Source organism: Saimiri boliviensis, chromosome X (assembly GCF_048565385.1).
Source record: "Saimiri boliviensis isolate mSaiBol1 chromosome X, mSaiBol1.pri, whole genome shotgun sequence".
Taxonomy (NCBI): Eukaryota; Metazoa; Chordata; class Mammalia; order Primates; family Cebidae; genus Saimiri; species Saimiri boliviensis.
The window spans coordinates 71,506,640-71,522,912 of record NC_133470.1 but is presented as its reverse complement, the minus strand read 5'-3'; the positions used below and the strand labels follow the sequence as shown (position 1 = coordinate 71,522,912).

At 35.8% G+C, this 16,273-nt stretch overlaps 1 protein-coding gene across 4 annotated transcripts in view; it reads left to right on the top strand.

The window, feature by feature from the left end:
- Nucleotides 1-6,498: 6,498 nt before the first annotated feature.
- Nucleotides 6,499-16,273, top strand: part of HDX (highly divergent homeobox) — a 162,636-nt gene continuing 152,861 nt past the window's right edge. For all 4 annotated transcript variants that reach the window (XM_074392345.1, XM_074392344.1, XM_074392343.1 and 1 more), the window contains exon 1: nt 6,499-6,633. The gene's annotated coding sequence lies outside the window, so the exon portion shown is untranslated. The remainder of the gene's footprint in view (nt 6,634-16,273) is intronic.

Here is a 16,273-nt window from a genome sequence, read left to right as displayed (position 1 = left end):
TTTCTGTCTATCATTTAACTTACACATGCTCTGTGCTTTAAGCTTCTGTGACTTCCTCATTTCTTGATTTGCCTTGACTCCTTACTACTCACTTACTTGTTTGATAAATCAAATTGACCTGGTCTGAGTTTATTTTGTTAGGTCCTTGGCTACAGCCTCTTTAGATTTCTGACACTTATTCTCTTTAACTGGTTCTTGATTTTTGTTTCCCAATTTGAACACCTCTAAATCCAGAATCTTGACTTCTCTGAATTTTGCTACATGGCTGTCTGTTTACATTTTTTTCCCAGCTACCAATAATTTGGGCATCACTATCTAGTTCTGACTATTAGCAGTTCTACATGCACCTACATTGGTCTACTCACATAGTTTCAGATCATCAGTTCCACCTTGACTTAGACTCAGTCCTTGAGCTTCTAACTTGCCTCATCAAATCTTGGCTCTTCAACTTCCTTCCATTACCTGGGACTGAAAATGACATGGCTGTTGATGGTTGCCTTCAAATGATTATAAACTTTATTTGATCAAAAGTATATCATCTAGTAAATTAATGATCTATTGACCTCAAGTAATTCACTTTACTTCCTTGTACTTTATTTTTCTTATCCATAAAAAGTGAAGGCAGGCCGGATGCCATGGCTCACACCTGTAATCTCAGCACTTTGGGAGGCTGAGGCAGGTGGATCACTTGAGATCAGGAGTTGGAGAACAGCCTGGTCATCATGGAGAAACCCCATCGCCACTAAAAATACAAAAAATAGATGGGCATGGTGGTGTACACCTGTAATTTTAGCTGCTCAGTAGGCTGAGGCACAGGAATCAATTGAACATGGGAGGCGGAGGCTACAGTGAGCTGAGATAGAGCCAGTGCCACTGCACTCCAGCCTAGGTGACTCAGTGAGGATTTGTCTAAAAAAATAAAAAATAAAAAGTGAAGGCAAAATGATGTAAAAATGAGACAGGTTTTCTTCTCGTTCAATTTACTTCAAATATAGCCTTTTTAATCCTTTCTATTTCTAATGCAGAGTGTTTTTTCAAAAGCTTTGCAAATGACTTTAGATTTTTAGGAGCCAATTTTGCCTTTCCTTCCTCGACCCACTCTGCCCTCTGTTATTATATAGCATAATTAGCTTTTTTGGCTGCCCTTTTAAATAACCACATAGATGATAAAGCATGTATCTAGGTGCTTCTTCAGAAATATTTTGCTTGTTTGGGCAAAGGTATTCTCAAAGTATCTCTTCATTTGAACTGAAGACTACTACCTCAACTTCTCAGATATTTTAATTCCCCTAGGGATAAATGAACTTGCAGCTCAAACTAAGAGTGCTTGGTTAATATATTTGTATGTAAAAGAAGATACTGATTTGAAGCATTTGGGGCTGGCCCACGCTTCATCCTGCTAAAAGGGTAACTAACCATATTCCAGACAAGTTATCTAGACCAGTAACACTCTTATGACTAAATAATTCACTTTATGCATCATCTTAAATTATTTATCAGGAGAATTAGTTACCTAGGATCTGTCCACTCCAGCAAGTAAACAGATGACCTACAGGAAATCCATGGAATTCACCCCCAGTAATAAATGTTAGCAATTTATATGTGTGTATGCTTCTGGAGAAAGGATTCATGGCTTTGTCATATTATCTAAAGTATCCTCAATCTCCCAAATGATTGAGAACCACTTTAAAAGTTAAATGCAAACAATTTAAACTTTCCAAAAAGTAAACTTACTTTTTGATACCAATAGGATTCAAACTGCTTTCAGAAGTCAATCAACGTAAATAAATACGTCCCCTACATATCTGATAGCATGCTTGGTTATGAACCATATAAATTTCAATATTTATTTATTCAAGCAAAGTTTCAATATGAAATTAGAGAAACATTAATAAATTTCACCATTCACTCAAGAGAGAAGTATATAAATGGTTTTCTTGAAGAAGGGGAATTTTGTTATACCAAAATTGCTAAATTAGAATAATTGATTCTCTGGTCTCTCACTTTATCCTGAAATCAGTAACATGACTAGGAGGGAGAGCATTTGGAGCCATAACAGGAATATAAGAATAGACATGTAAGAAATAAAACCCTACTCTGCAAAAGCCGGTCACCCATATTCATAGCTCTAATTTTCCTAGATCCATTTAACTCAGATTCCCACCCCACATTTAAGGACTATCACTCTATTTTGTTTTTAAGTCTGTGGCTGTTCTACTAGACTATGCGTATTTTGAACACCAAAATCACGTTTTCATAAATTCTATGTGGCTTGCACATAATGCAAGCTAAATAAATATTTGTAAATGAAATTGCCTCTATTCCCCACCTTTGTAGCTACAACTAAATACAGTTATTCTCAGCCTTTATCATACATCAGAATTTCCTAAAGAGTTTGTTAAAACACAGATTGCTTGGCCCTCCTTTCAGACTTTTTGAATCTGTAGGTAGGGATCAAGATTTTACATTTCCAAATAGTTCTCTGGTGATGTTGATGCTGCTGGTCCAGGGGAAACATGCTGAGAACTATTGGCTTAAAGTAGAAAAAAAAGCCCAGAAATATTAGTAGTATATCACTTCTGAAAAACAACAGTGACGCTCAAGAATTGGTTTTATTTCAAAATTTCCTAGGCGAACAAGTCATGTATACATTGTCTACAAAAAGAGGTATCTTAATAAGTGAAATATAAAATAAAAATTTCATGTTCTGTAGAGCTTATTTATAGACTAGTTAGAGTAAGACAGTGTATACTAATAATTCAGAAAAGTTTTCTATCATAAGGTTTACTCTTACCTGGTCACAGTAAGAGTAGAAAAATTCCTTCAAATGGCATTTCCATTGAAATACTAATAACATGGCTGCTATGGATAATGGAAATCCACTGAGAAGCCATAAGTTTAACATTTCATTTTAAAATTATTTTCTTCTGCTCCAAATAAGAAGTATTTAAAAGGACAACACTTAATTTCAGTTTTGTTATCAACTTTTGATGGACAACTTTAAATGGAAATGTCAATGAGCTGTAAAATTCCTACAAGGTGGGCAAAATAAAAGTAAAAATAGGCCAAGTGCAAGGGCTCAGGCCTGTAAGCCTAATGGATGCTTTGGGAGGCTAAAGCGGGAGGATCACTTGAGTCCAAGAGTTTGAGGCTGCAGTGAGCTGTGATCACACCACTGCACTCCAGCCTGAGTGACAGAGCAATAACCTGTCTCTAAAAATTAAAAAAAATAAATAAATAAAAAATAGAAGTGAATTTAAAAGCCTCAGTAATGTACAAACAAAGCATAGCACCTCTGGTTAATGAAAATCAGCTCTACTAGAAAAATTAAAGTAAGTTTAAGTAGACTGAAAGTTTTTTAAACCTAGCAGTCCAATGGTTAGATCTGTGTTCTGGGCTTATTTAGGCAGGTCTCACATATATCAATAAATGATTGTGTTGTTTAAAATGAACTTAAGAATAAATTCTTTATTAATGGGAAAATTAAGAAAAAATTAAAGTTGGGGAACTTTCTTTGATGTATGCAGTTTTATGCTTACCCAAAATGCACTATGCACATGTTTCTTTCTTTCTTTCTTTCTTTCTTTTTTTAATTGACCTAATGAAGAATGGGAGAGCAGTAAATTGGTTGTCTTTTATTAGTGGTACCCCAACCTAGATTCAGCTCCACCAAACCAAACCAATATTAAAAGACCAAACTCACTGTTTTTTTAAGGTATTTTCCTGACCAAATTCCATCTGACATGATGCAAAAATGGTTAAATTCTGTGTTGAAATCAACCTTAGCCATCCCTCAATATAGATCATCTTTCAACATTGGTGACTGATGGTCACTGAAACATTCCCAGTGATTGAGGCCTTTTGACTTTACAAAACAGTCTCTATCATTTTTGAACACTTGAATTTTAAGCTGAGACTTGTTTCCTCATCAGTCATCCTTTTGGGCCTTGGTACTGCCCTCTGGAAACCCACAATATAAGTCACATCTGTCTTTGCCCAGCAGCCTTTCAAATATTTGAAGATAGTTATATATCCTTGAGGTCTTCTCGTTTTTAAGCTAAGCATCCTCAGTTCCTGGAGCCCTGCCTCAAATAATATATGTATTAGATGCCTCATCATTCTGGCGTTTCTTCTCTAAATGCAGCTATTAGTGAATGTTTCTTTTCAAATAAAGATAATCAACAGAACAGAGCAAGTGTGGTCTGACTAGGGTAGAAACTAATAGAGCTCTTAAACTCTCTTGATTCAGATGATAACTTTTTACTAAAGTAGTTTAAGTATGAATTATCTTGTGTAACAGCTATGTTCTACCAGTTCATATGGAATTTATAGAATTTTTAGATAAACTTCCCAACTTAGGTGTTTATTGCCCTTCATGCACTTATGCAACTGATTTTTATAAACCTAAAAGCGACACTTACTGTTTATCCCTGTCAAACTTCATCTTATTACATTTGTTTGTTGAGTATTTTGAGATCTTTGAGATCTTAGTTAATATCCATTCTTTAATTATTCTACTTAGATACGTTTTACTTACAAGTTCAATAAACATGCCTTTAATTGATGCATTGTGAACAGGACAGGTACAGGTATCTTAGAGACAAATTGAAAACATCTGTCATCTCTGAATATCTATTACTCCACTGTACAATCTATGCTCTCTCCTATCTATTCATTCAACAAAGATCCACTGAATGCCTACTTCATGCCAGGTACTACTACAATTCTAGGTATTGGAGATGTAACAGCAATAAGAGAGGTAAGTTCCTACCCCCTTCAACCTTACATTCTGTTAGGGAAAGGCAAAATAACCAAACAAATAAATAATGTAATTTTCCATAGTGATATGAGAAAAATTAAGCACAGCAAGAAGATACAGGAGATAGATAATGGTGGTGGGGGTGGGGGGCAATGCTATTTTAAATTGATTGGTCTGTGAGGTCCCATCTGAGAAGGTAACATTTTAGTAGACAGCATGAATTATGTAAATATTATGCAGAAAAAAATGAAACAGAAAAAGGGGTATAGAGAGTGTTAAGAAGATCACAATTTTAAATAGAAAAACCTCTTTAAAGGTTACATTTGAGCAAAGATTTCAATGATAGAGTAAGTCATACAAAAATCAGAGAGTACAATAGTACAAGGTCACTGCTGTGGGCATGAGCTTGACTTGTTTGAGAAATAGAGAGAAGACTAACGTATTTATGAGTTAGTTGCTGAGTAACAGGAGGTGATGTCAGAACGATGGCGAAGGCCAGACCATTTAGGGCTTTGAGGACATGGTAAGAAATTTCCATTTTATTGTATATGTGAAAGGAAACCAGTGGACAATCTGAAGTTGGGCATCATCTGATTTTTGTTTTTAAAAAGTCACCTAAACTGCTCTGTAGATAATTGACTGTAGAGGATTGAGGTCCTCGGCTTTATGGCGTTTGGTGGCTTTTAATAAATTAAAAGCTATCTTCCTATTTCCAAAGGCTTTATTATTAGCCTATTCTATGTACCAGTAGTCCCCAGCATATGCCCTCTATTTGTCAAGCTGATTTCATCATAGGCTTCTTCATATCATGTATTTATATGTCTTTACCTTTGCCTATCTTTCACCTTTAAGATTCTGCCTTCCATCCTCTCTTATCCACCATTTAAGAAACATCACAAGTTTTAATTTCATAAAATGCTTTTCTGACTTTTACATCTCACTGATGTCTCCAATCACTAAATACTTTTGTCTGTAGTTAATTACTGAGCACATGATCATGTACTTTATTTTATTGTTGTGAATATTTACTGTGTGCTAATCTTGTCTTCCAAACGATGTTGCAAGTTCTATGATAGCAGGGAATCAATGAATTCTATATCTCTCATGGCATCCAGCAAATCTGGGAAGTATATCAAGTGAATGTTAAATGATGTAATATGTGGATTGATGTTTTTCATGTAATGGTATAATGGTGATCACCCAAGTAGCTTCTGGTAGAATAGGAATTGAGGTTGGGTGAATAAAAACCATAGTTTATTTCCTCAGTCATCAGTCAGCCAGTCACATATAACAGTACACTTGTTTTTACTGTAAAATTCTAAAGGCTCGATGGACACCTTATTGATTTTAATAAAACTGAATATTTACCTGTCAATCGAACACTGACCACAAAATACTGTATTTTTTTATGCTATCACTTCGTTTTGGCAGCATGTAACAATTTTGTTAAAAGCCAGTCTCAAGTTGGAAGGCCAGGGAGTACCTACTCAAATGGCTGGCATGTTACTACTATAGTCACAGGGGATGTTTGGTGTTCACAGCTATTCAGGAAGGTGTAGAGAGCCCTGACCGTAGATGTAGCTGATTTGTGCGGGGAAGAGGCAGCCCAGTTGCAGGCAGCCATCTCTCTTCCCCCCTCCCCACTCTTGGGTTCTGGGCTGAGGCCAGGGACTGTCCTGAGCTGATCGCAGGCTCCCATTGGCCGCTGTCTTTTGTGACGTCACGATCATGATGAGAATTGATGATCGGACACGCTGATTTCATTGTGTGAAGCGGCAGTGGAGACCCAGGAAAAATCTCGCTGAATCCGCCTGCCCCAGCAGTGGCCTGATCTGGGTTCCGCCGATCTCTTTCGTAACCGCACCACACGCGAGGTAAGCACTCAACACTGAGTGGGTGTGAAGGGCGGAGGAGGGAGGACAAGGCACCAGGATAACGCTTCTCCCAGTTTGGGGCGGGGTGGGGGGGTGTTCATAGGGTCCGTGGCTTAAACAGGCAGCCAACAAACTGGTGTGGGTCCTAGGGAGCCAAGTGCTTCTATCCTCCTAGCGAAGGTTGGCGGCTGAGTGAGGTTAGAAACGAGTTACCGATAGAGATACAATGGGGATTGCCAGAGAGCGAAGAACCTTGCTCCGGGAGAGAGCGATGTTTGGGACGCGCTTCTGGCCGGGTAGTAGGAGGAAGTGGCGCCTCTTTCTCCGAAGAAAAGAGAGGATTGAATTCTACCACTTCTAGATTTCACTGGACAGTAGATTTCTCACAGCCTTACTCAAAGACACTGAGTGCTGCGCCTGCGCATTAGCACCTTGGTGGGGGCGGGGTGAGTCACAATGAGGAGAATAGGCGTGGAGTTTGCACAGGCGCTGTTTCTGTTTCACTGGAGGAGGTGGGGCTGAGCCATTTCTGGGCTGAATTTGGAAAGTAGAGACCAGAGAAAATCCCAGGCCTTGTGATGTCTCAGGCACGAGTTGATGGGGAGGGATCTGCCATTTAGTTTAGCCTGCTGAGTATATCTAGCTTCAAAACGGCCCTTATAAATTTGAGGAGGCAAATTCTTAATTTCCAGATATTAGATGTTGAATAACGAAAGAAACTCTAGAAGAATTTGTGGAATAGAAGTTTATCAGATAAGAAACTGTTTGGAAAAATAAACACTAATTATTCAAATGGATTTAATTTTTAATCTTAAAGGAGCTCTGATTTGGGGTGACCAATGATTTTGAACCTTAAATTCTTTGGAAAGACAGAATGAAGTTCATTGTGGAGGTTCAGAGTAAGAAATTTTTCTTTTTTGTCTTTTTTTTTTTCTTCTTGGAATAATCTGGTATAAATCTTTAATCTTTATATCAAGTTTGGTGCTAAGTCTATCTTCTTCCTCTGTGTCTCTGCTAGAATCACTGAAGTCAAATATTATTTTGAGAGATCTTTTCCTGCACCCCTTCATTGGGAAGGCAGTTATGTTACTTACATTAAGGATTTTATCACTCAGCAGTTTTGGTGAACAATGAAGAACAACCTGCCTATTCTTGATGAATAACTTTTCAGGTATTGTTATTAATTGCCCTCCACAGTCTCATCATAGACTCCTGGCAATTTTACAGAGGAATCTGAGTTTTTCTCTACTTCTCATAGTTAACGGATTATCAAGTACTGGTAAATTTTCCCTTGAAAGCCTTCTCACACCATTTCTCCTTTACAACCTAAACTCTCATCACCACCCATCTAGTCACTGTAGGAGCTTCCCAGGCAGTCTTCACCTGTGCCCCAAATCCTTAATGGTTTGTGAACACTTCTTTCAACAAATTACTTTCTTTCACCAACATATTCATGACCCTTTATTTTCTATTGTTTCAAGCCTAATTCCACCTGACTTCCACAGAACTTCATAATCTGGCCTCATTGTAATGCAGGAGCCTTATTTTCCTTTATTCTTCAGTGCACAACTCTCTTTAATGTTCAATTAGAGAGAACGATCTACCTCTATAACTTTGCGCCTTACACCACTCCTATCCACTTCACCTAGGATGACCCCTCTTCTACATAATTCACATCTTATGCACTTTGGAAACTCAACTCAAGTTACACCCCTCCATAAGTGCCTTCCAAATCAATCTAACCCAAATGTTCCTGACCTCACTTTTCCTAGAATTCCCACATCAATTCTTGTATTTGTCACTTGCTTGTAGGCTGCTTTGTATTGTCTTCTTAGTTGTTTTTGTTGTTGTGTTTGTGTGTGTTAGACTGGAATCCTCAACTGGATTTTAAACCCTTTCTTAAGGGTTGGGACTGTGCCGTCTATTTCTTTTTCTGCCCATAGTACCTAACTGAATAATCAAAATAGCTGTAGCTATGTATGTTCTTTTTTTTTTCCCCTAGAAAACAATTTCCTGGGAAATGAAGCAGTATTTTTGTAGAGAGAACTGTATACATGTGAAAGCTTATTCATCGTTGGTCAGGCAAGAGACCCTGCAATGACTAAATAAACCTGAATGTAAGTCAGAGGAAAGGAATTACATAGATCTCTATTTACTGGGTGGCCTTCAAATAAATCATGTCCTCATAAACAAGATCAAGGGAGGGAACACCATGACAGAAGCGGTTCTGTCTGTAATTTTCTCAGTTTGAAAAATATTAAAGATGTATTTCATTGTTCTATACTTCTCTTTGATGACATTGTATCAAGTATCTTTAAAACTATACAAATTACTCACTTTTTATTACATTTTATCTAGAGTTGCTATCTTATATTACCTATTCTTGTTAGTGTTCATGTGTACATCTCTTTAATCAGAGATAATCATTGTGATGGTTGTTATAATATAATTGCTATTACATATTGGTTATCACTTTGCTATCCTTTAGGCTTCAAATTGCATTGTTCAAGTTTTACTTGAATAACAGTGTGATCATGGTTTAATACAGAGGTTTTTCACATATTTCACTTTGGCTACTGCCTCACTTTGAGGTAGCATCCCAGTATTACATAAAGGTTTTTGCATTAGAAATGTGGATTAAAATCAGTCCAGAAGGGTGTTGTAACCTGTAAATTAGAACATCATTATTGCAGATTATTGTAAGGGAACTATGAATGTTATTTATTATAAGGGAAAATCCTTTGAACTTTTCTCTGATTACCTACATTATATGACTCTCCTCAAAGCTGTTTTAGCTTATAGCCAGCTTTCATAGGAATTGAGGCTTTCCTAGACATTTACATATAGACCAATAGAGAAGATTGATCAAACTTAAGCAACTCTGGATAGAATGTGGTGCTTAGAAATAAGCTGTTAAGTTTAGAGAGCCCAAAATAAAATACGAAAAAAAAATGAGTGTGACATGTGTTTTTTAAGGTTGTTTTTACAATTTCTATCTGGGAGGATGGCATTGGGTTTTCTCATTTAAATTGTAGAGCTTGAGTTGGAAGAGATTTTGTAATGATAAGCCAATCCCTTTATTTTACAAGTGAAGAATCTGAAGCCCAAAGAAGTGAGGCACTTTACCTGCATTAATAAACAGTAATAGTTATTAAGCACTTAGTACCAGGTGTTGTGCTAAAAACTTTATATGTCTTATTACATTTAAACATAATGAGTGTATGATATTATTTCCCATTTACAAATGAGAAAACATATTTCAAAGGAGTTGATTTGCCTGGAACCGCACAGCTACTATATGTGGCCGTCAAGACCCAATTGGGGGTTTGACTTGTAATCACCAAGCTGTGCTTGACCAAGGTCATATGATGAACTTTTGGCAGAGATTTCGCTAGCATCTAAATCTCTGAAGTCTGAGGCATGCGTGTGTGTGTGTGTGTGTGTGTGTGTGTGTGTGTGTCTGCGTATGCTCCATTAATACCACATCACTTCTACAAAGTCAGAGGTTTGTAAGATTGCCCAAATAAATGGTGTATACTTAAATTTGTTTTAAGTATTTTATTAAAACACACTCTCTCAGTCTTGCTTCAAAATATGTGGCCTGAAACGTTCCATAAAATACATTTTAAAAACATTTATTTTTTTCTGCTCTTAAAATTTAAAATTGAATTATTCTTCCAGAAGGAATTATATTTCTATAGTGTAATCTTAAACAGAATAAACAAAATTTGAATTGTTGATTTTTGTTTTATTGTGGGGTCAGTGAGCTAAAACTGAAATTGGTGCTTTCTTAAGTATACTTGCATTGAGTACATTATATCTAAATACACTAGATTGGAAGCAAATATTGATAATTTTTGAGATTTATTATGCATAAGAAGGGAGCTTGAGACACTAGCATATTCAAAAGCTATCCTGATATCCTAATACCTTTCCAGTCTGCATAAAATTTTAAGGAAATAAGTTGAAACCTGTCTTTGCAAATAGGGTCATTCTTGTGGCAACTAGTAGCAAAATTGCCTGGATTAAACCAGAGATCTAGTTATAAAGCAACTGAATACATGAAATTATACTGTCAGTCAATTAAATGCTGCACATTACCTCTTCCATCTGAGGAAATCTAGAACAGCATCTGTCTAACCTTTCTGGTCTCCTGTTGTTTCACAACTAGACATGTGTCCATATGGGTTGATCCTTAGAATCTTTAAGCCTATTATTTGTCAGGGTGGCAAAAATTTAGCAAACTATCTCCTTAAATGCTTTTCCCTTGGAGTTAGTGACAATTTCTTTCAAGGTTCTAAAAACAGTCATGCAAACATGTGGCTTACATGCTCCCACTAATCACTTTTGTTATTAGACAAGTATTAGTTTATGGTGCTCATGCAAGGTCATATAACTACTAAGTGGCAAAGCCAGAATTTGTGGGCAGGTGTTATTCTAGACACTGCATGCTCAACTGTTCAGCTGCTAGGCTATAGGTTAAGGAGCTAGAATGAGGCCTATTTTCATTGTTTCTTCAATGAAATTTATGCATGTATATACACACATATTCACATAAATTTATATATATATATATACACACATATATATGTGTATATATATATATGTGTGTATATATGTAACACATGTATATTTTCCACCTAATTTCTTTTCTCCTTCTGAGCCTCTAATACCTATAATATTTTCCTTTATTTTTCCTCAGTTGAGATTACATTTTTTAAATAAATAAAGGCTGAAATTTAGGGGAAAGGGCTCATTGTGTTGACTTCCAATGGCTTCACTGGCAGAAGGCATATAGACTCATATTCTTTCTTACTGTCAAACCAACCAATGTTGAAAGCACTTCATGAGTGGATTTTATTAAAAAGTAGATTATCCTATTATAAAATTTTTCTAATACATCAATTTATTAATTCAATAGTTTCTTATTTGGTTAACTTAATCTACCTATTGTATGTTTTATGGATGGAATAGGTGTGCCATTTAAGAAAGTAATTATCTGAGACACATTTTCCCAATAGCTTTGCCTTTTCCTAGACTGAATTTGTTGTGGTGAAATTTCCTTGTACTAATCTGTTCCCACACTGCTATAAATAACTTCTCGAGACTGGGTAATTTATAAAGAAAATATATTTAATTGACTCACAGTTTTGCATGGCTGGGGAGCCTCGGGAAATTTACAATCATGGTGGAAGTAGAAAGAAATGGAAGGCATGTCTTACATGGCAGCAGGAGAGATAAAGAGCTAGGTGGGAAATGCCAAACACTTTTACACCACCTCACTCATGATCACGAGAACAGCATGGGGGAAACCATTCCCATGATCCAGTTGTCTTCCACCAGGCTACTCCCTTGAATTGTGGGGATTACACTTCCAGATGAGACTTGGGTGGGAACACAGAGCCAAACCATATCACCCCTCAACAAAGCAACAGTTGGAAGAAATCCAAGCATTGTAAAATGTGGAAGAAGAAATATATTCTGTATTTGTGGGAAGTATTGCATTAGGTATTAGAATGTTCAGTCTTGACTCCTTATCATGCTAAGACAAAAGTATAACCACATGGATTTATTTTTGAGTATATATGTTATTTATTAAATTAATAAGTCAGACATTTTATTTAGAACCTATAGGCTCACTAATAAATGGTTAAAAGGTGTTGAAAGTCAGTTTGGGTTTATTTTTCTTCTCCCAACTAGTAATACTGGATGTAGAGAAAAACTTTTTGAATTCAGCCTTGTTTGTAATATGGAGCCTCAGATAGGGATTGGTGAATCCCTCCCCTGGTTTTCAAAGTGTGTTCCATAGAGTGGCTTATGATTCCATAAGAATCACCTGGGAGATTCTTAGAAACTACAAAATCTCTGACCCCATGCTAGATATACTGAATCAGAATCTGTATTTTAATAAGACACCCGCTTACTAATATGTATATTGATGTCCGAGAAGCACTGAAGTAAAGTGATATCTGACTTCTTCTACAGCAGAGACCTTTAAGTAGCAGGTGGTCATAGAAACAAAAACCTGAATTTTCTTTTGTCTGTTTTTACATTCGTAAAGGAATATGAAATCTAAGCATTCTCCATTATATATTATATGACTAATATAGATCAGCTTTGTTCCATTCTGAAGTATACATTGTATCATTAAGAGAAAATACTACACCAATGTAACTGGTAAAATTGATAATCCTCTGAGTATATCCACTTAAATTGGTGATAGCAGTGGCTTTACCATTGAAATGTTATTTATCCTAATTACTTGACTTTTCAATAGAGTGTTACAGAAGAATATGCTTGTATTGGGTTCACTGTCCCCAACATCCTCAAAAGGAATGATATCTTGTCTCTTCGCTGCCATAACGTGTCACCACAAAATTATTGCCATAGAACAACCTGAATTTATTATCGTACAGTTCTGGAAGGCACAAAACTGAATAGGTCTCACTAGGTTAAAATAAATGTGTCAGCAGCACTTTCCTTTTTGGTAGCTCTAGGAAAGGTTCTGTTTCCTTGACTTTTCCAACTTTTAGACGCTACCCAAAAAACAAAAGCAAAATTTTTTCTATGCTAACAAAATCTATCTTTGGGTCTCCGTTTGAGATATTCTGCCTTAAGTATGTTTGTTTTTGTTTTATTTTTTTCATCTGAAGCATAAAGAAGGAGTTTTACCTGCAGCTATCAGATTTGGGGTCATACTCTATGAGGCTTTCAAGTCATTATGCAATTTCTTTCTTTAATTTTTTTTTTTTTTTGCCAAGAAGTCTTGAACATGATTACATTATGCATGTTCTTACTCTTTAAAGTATTTGTGGGAATAATCCTTTATTTGATTGACAAAAAGATACATGTTTATACTGTATAACATGATGATTGGATATATATAAATACATTGTGGAATAGCTAAATCATGCTAATAACATATCCGTTACCTCACATACTTATTTTGTGGTGAAAACATGTAAATCCACTCTCTTAGCAATTTTCAAGTATCCAATAAATTGTTATTAACTGTAGTCAACATGGTATACAATAGACCTCTTGAACATATTCTTCTTGTCTAACTAAAATTTTGTATACCTTGATCAATATCTACCCAATCCCCGATTGTTCCCCAGCCTTGGTAACTACCAGCCTTGGTAACTACCATTCTACTCTCTGCTTCTATAAGTTTGACCTTTTTCTTAGATTCCATATATGTGAGATCATACGGTATTTTTCTTTCTGTGCCTGGCTTATTTCACTTAACATAAAGTCTTCGAGGTTCACCCATGTAGTTGTGAATGTCAAGATTATTTTTCTTTGTTAACGCTGAATGATATTCCATTTTGTATATATTCCACATTTTCTTTATCCATTCCTCTGTTGATAGACACTTAAGTTGACTCCATACCTTGGCTACTGTGAATGATATTTCAGTAAGGGAACATGGGAGTGCAGATATATCTTTCACTTACTGATTTCATTTCCTTTGGCTATATCTTGAGAAGTGGGATTGCTGGTTCATATATGGTAGGTAGGTGGTTCTATTTTTAATTTTTTTGAGGAACCTCTATACTATTTACCATAATGACTGTACCGATTTACATCCCCATGAAATGTGTACAAGAGTTTCCTTTCTCAGTGGGGAAAATTTATGCTTCCACATTTTCATTATTTAAATACACGTGTGTTTGTATGTTGTTTCTACACTATATATGTGTGTGTTTATATAATGTTACCTACTTACCACTTGATGGTGTACTTTGAGGGATCTCCCTCTAACCTCTTATGAGCAGGATGTGTGCTTAGACCTTTTTTCTCTAAATATGTGCAGGTTGATGTAAAATCAGGAATGGGAGTTATAAAATAATTAGACAGTCTATCTCTTGTAACTTCCCTCATTAGTAAATAAAAATACAACCTACATTTAAAGGTATTATCAAGACTGTGATTTGCAAGATTGTAAAATGTTAGCAGTCAATGATTGTGGCAGTGCAAACATTCTCTAGTGAAAGGTAGAAGTGGTTTACTTGCACTTTTTTTAGGGCTAGAAATGTACAAAGAAACACAATTTAGTGAAACAAAATTCACTCGACAAATATGTGTGAATCAAGCTCATTAGAAGACTCTGGTCTCCTCTCACTGGTCATTAGTGCTATTTGTCACTGTCATATGTTCTGTATGAATGGACGCATGTGGGATTGCATAAAAACAGAGCTAAAGGTAATCAGTCATTCAGTTGAGTCCCTGTTTTATGTTTTTGTCATTCAGCTGTTTATCCATTTGAAATTGATCTTTTTACTTATTTTAGTATTTTTAAACTTTTTTTTATTTTTAACTTTTGTGGGTACATAGTAGGCATATACATTTATGGGGTACATGAGATATTTTGATACAAGCATACAGTGCATAATAATCACATCATGGAAAACGGGATTATCCATTCCCTCAAGTGTTAATACTTTGTATTACAAACTATTCGGTTTTACTCTTTTAATTATTTTAAAATATATAATTAAATTATTTTGACTGTAGTCACCCTGTTGTGCTATCAAATACTAGGTTTTTATTCTTTCTAAATATATGAGGATATGATTAGGTATTTATAGTTTAAGGTGTTTATGATTTGAACACATTAACATGTGAATTAAGCAAGTTTCATTAAAGGCTAATATATTTTTATTGGCCAAGCACAGTGGCTCACATCTGTAATCTCAGCACTTTGGGAGGCCGAGGCAGGTGGATCACAAGATCAGAGGTTCAAGACCAGCCTGGCCAAGATGCTGAAACCCCATCTCTACTAAACATACAAAAAAAAAATAGCCAGGCATGGTGGCACATGCCTGTAATCCCAGATACTCAGAAGGCTGAGGCAGAGAATAATCTGGACCCAGGAGGCAGAGTTTGCAGTGAGCCAACATTGCACCACTGCACTCCAACCTGGTGACGGCGCAAGACTCTGTCTCAAAAAAAAAAAAAAAAAAAAAAAAAAAAAAAAAAAAAAAAAGATTGACAAGTTAATGACGTTAATACATTTTTTATCATTGATTAAACATTCTACGATCCAGTATATTTGAGTATATTTACTCGTTAATGCATTTTTTTAGTAGAAACTCTTTTTAGAAATTACTTATTAGGGATGTAGGTATAGACATATATGTGCCTTTATATTTTCATATATTTATGTGAAGTATGTGTACATAAAATTTTCTTGCAATTTGTCCTCATGTCTCAATGAATATGTTTTATGTAGCTGACAAACTGAATATTAATTACAGAATTTTAGTTTTTTTTTTTTTTTTTTTTTTAACGTAGTCTCCCTCTGTAGCCCAGGTTGGAATGCAGTGGCATGGTCTCGGCTCACTGCAACTTCTGCCTCTTGGGTTCAAGTGATTCTCCTGCCTCAGCCATCAGAGTAGCTGGGACTACAGGCACGTGCCACCACGCCTGACTAATTTTTTGTATTTTTAGTAGAGACGGGGAAATGTGTTTTAAAGTGAGGTCAGTGAGCAATTCCTTTGTGCCCTGAGAAAGTAATATAAGTTTTTAGTAAAATCTCCTTTTGTTTCTATTTCCACTTAAGTAACAGAGGTCAATTATATCTCTAAAAAGAAAGAAGAGATGCGTACAATACATTTCAGTTAATTATAGATTAATA